The sequence below is a fragment of the Oratosquilla oratoria genome, chromosome 39 (assembly GCF_046742065.1).
Source record: "Oratosquilla oratoria isolate Oo_2021 chromosome 39, ASM4674206v1, whole genome shotgun sequence".
Lineage (NCBI taxonomy): Eukaryota > Metazoa > Arthropoda > Malacostraca > Stomatopoda > Squillidae > Oratosquilla > Oratosquilla oratoria.
In genome coordinates this window covers 25,711,657-25,715,163 of record NC_134815.1, presented here as the reverse complement: position 1 = coordinate 25,715,163, position 3,507 = coordinate 25,711,657, and positions in this window count along the sequence as shown.

Sequence of the window (3,507 nt, the reverse complement as noted above, 5' to 3'; positions counted from 1 at the left end):
AACCCTGCCGCAAGCAAGTTGGACCACTAGCATGGTTGATTAAAATCCACCCTACAAAACCATCTGTAAGGGGCACCGTCGTAGCCTCCTGACAGGGGGAGTTCCCAACTTTATTCCGAAACATCGCTGAACCATTTAAGATTTGTTAACAAAAAGTTTCCTTGTCACAGGAATTGTTTATCAATAAAAAGCTAAAGAAAAAAAAGAAAAGAAAAAAAAATATGGACATATCGATTAAGTCACATTGATACAGCCCGTTGCCTTACGCGAAACAAGGACTGTCCTTGCAAAGGCTCCAGCACCCAGGGAGCACTTGATAGCGTAATCGTCTTCGAAAACTGTGCTTTCTGGCTTTTCGAAGGTTCTTAGTGGTTTCCTAACTCCTTGAGGATTCTGCGGCGTCTTTCCTTTGGACTTTTTGGGAAAGTCAGGGACATCCTTGGCAGGGCGAGGAGCGTTTTCATCGTTGTCGTTTTGATAATCGCCTTGCATGCAGCAGGTGAAGAGCGTTTGGAGACAGACGTAGAGTCTGCGAGCGCAGAGGCGCATTCGCTCTTGGTCGAAGTGACGAAGCTTGATCATGTCGTCACAACTTCGTCCAAGTCGGTGAGGGGAGAGGGAGCTGTCCAGGTAGTTGATCGTCGGGGGACAGATTTGCTCAAATGAGGCGTGCAGGGCTTGTTGCCGGTAGGTCATGCTGGAAATGCATGCCGAAAAAATACATTCGAGCCTCTGACGAGGTCGATTGCGGAATAGGAAATGATCATATTAACAAATAAATGAATACATAGTAAAGAAAATTTAAAAGATAAAAGTTTCGTTCAGTTGTTTTAATAAATGAAATCTTAAAAAGATATAGATATTTTTTTTTTTTTTTGTAGCCCCAGAATTGTATTTTTCCTCTTATTTTTTCTTGTAACTCTTCCTTATTTCTTCTTCCTCTTTTCTTCCTCTTTTTGTTTCTCTTTTTCTCTTATTCTTCTTCTTTTCCTATTCCGTTTTCTTTATTTATCATACGTCAGCATTGTCCTAAGGAATATCCGCCTTTCTATTTTCATCTTCAGTTCCTGCATCGCATAGGACATCAAATGTCATTTCCAATTTAGCTGTTACTCCTGTGTCATTGAAATGCTCATATTATTTTTTTTTTTCAAATTCCTTCAAGAGCAATGTAATGCACCGTAATTTTTCTTATTCATAAAAAAAAAAAGATGAGAGTTCCGAAGTGTTTAATTTCTATTTTTTTCTGTAAAGTAATGGTTCATGTAGTATATGATTTTTACTAATTAGTTTATCCAATTATATTTATTTATTTGTTTGGTTATTTTTCATTCATTTATTCATCTATTTTTTATTATCTACTTATTCATTTCTGTTATACAAACACGCTAACACATACACACACGCACACACACACACACACACACACACACACACACACACAATATATATATATATATATATATATATACATATATATACATATATATGTATATATATGTGTGTGTGTGTGTGTATACTATATATATATATATATTAATATATATATATATATATATATATATATATGGATATATATATATATATGTGTGTGTGTGTGTGTGTGTGTATATAAACTTATTTATTTATATATTTCATTGAATGAAATGGCAAGCTTGTTGTGATAAAGCTTCTTGTCAATCTTCTCTTCCTTTCGTAAAGTGACTTTGCCTTCCGATAGGCAGGAAGTCCAAGTAATTCGCCGTTTGCCATTAGGTAAAATTACTTGGACTCCTGCCTATGGAAGGCAAAGTCGCTTTGGGAAAGAGAGAGAAAATTGACAGGAAGCTTTGTCACAACAAGCTTGCTTTATTATTCAATGAAATATACTTGAAAGAGAAGCTCCTGCCCATTTCTAAGAAGAATATATATATATATATATATATATATATATATATATATATATATATATATGTTTATATATACGTATATATATGTATATATACAGTCACTATCCGAGTTACGAACTAGATTGGTTCCGACCAACTAGTCGTAAATCGGATTGGTCGTAAGTCGCATCCCATTCAAAATTGCCGATACGAGGGTTATACGCAAGGATAAATCATATCAATCTGTTGTGTTTTTAAGTTGTAGTGTTCTGTAGCCAACACGTGAAATTACCCCTTCAGGACTCGTGATCGCCGAGTACGGGATAAACAATAGTCACCCCTTAGAACATGCGTCCGACTAAACATACATTCGACTAATTTCAATTAATATAATAACAATGTTCATTATAATAACTTAATTTATTTTGTAAATAAAATAAAACATATCCCTCTACATACTGTAAGAAGCATATTTATGTATTGTAAATATATTTTAATTATTTGTATACTAAACACAAAGAATCCAGAATTTCGCCACAAATATTGTAAATACCATCATCATTTCTAATAAACAGATCAGTCATGGGATTGACTTTAAATATCCTAGCTTCCTCCAAATAGGACAATTGTAGTGACCACTACATTTGGTGACCCTGGAGTGACCACCGCCGCCCTGCCGTGACCAGCCCCGCCCGCCGCCCTGCCGTGACCAGCCCCGCCCGTCGCCCTGCCGTGACCAGCCCCGCCCGCCGCCCTGCCGTGACCAGCCCCGCCCGCCGCCCTGCCGTGCCCAGCCCCGCCCGCCGCCCTGCCGTGCCCAGCCCCGCCCGCCGCCCTGCCGTGCCCAGCCCCGCCCGCCGCCCTGCCGTGCCCAGCCCCGCCCAGCCCCCCGCCGCCCTGCCGTGCCCAGCCCCGCCCGCCGCCCTGCCGTGCCCAGCCCCGCCCGCCGCCCTGCCGTGCCCAGCCCCGCCGTCCCGGGTTGTCCTGCCCGTTGACCCAGCCTGCCCAGCCCCGCCAACCCAGCTGCCCACGAACATCGCTGCATACTAATCACGTAAGCATGACGTTAACCGAGCTAATCTCCAAACTCACCCTCCAGGTTAGCGCCCTCCAAGAGCAGGTTGCCAATCTTCAACAACGACCCCCGTCACCAAGATACTACCGCAACCGCTCTAGGTCTACGTCCAGAGGGAGACCCAAGCACACATCAGGCGTCTGCTACTACCATCGTCGCTTTGGACAAGATGCGAGGAAATGTACACAGCCGTGCACCTTCTCACCGTCACCTTTAAACACGATGGGCGAACGCTAACGGCGCACAGCGTTCGCCAACATACATCGAAACTCTTCTTCGTATTTGATCCACTCTCCAACACCACATACCTCATCGATACCGGAGCTGAAGTCAGTGTCCTGCCTGCCACAGCAAGCCAGCAATCACTGCCGCCGATGTCTTCCCTCTACGCAGCCAACGGCACCAAGATACCCGTTTTCAAGAGGAAGACACTTCAGCTAGAACTCAACCTCCGCCGATCCTTTGAGTGGACCTTCTACGTTGCATCAGTTTCCCAACCCATCCTTGGCGCCGATTTTTTGACCCACTTCGATCTCCTGATCGATATTAAAAATCGCAAGCTCC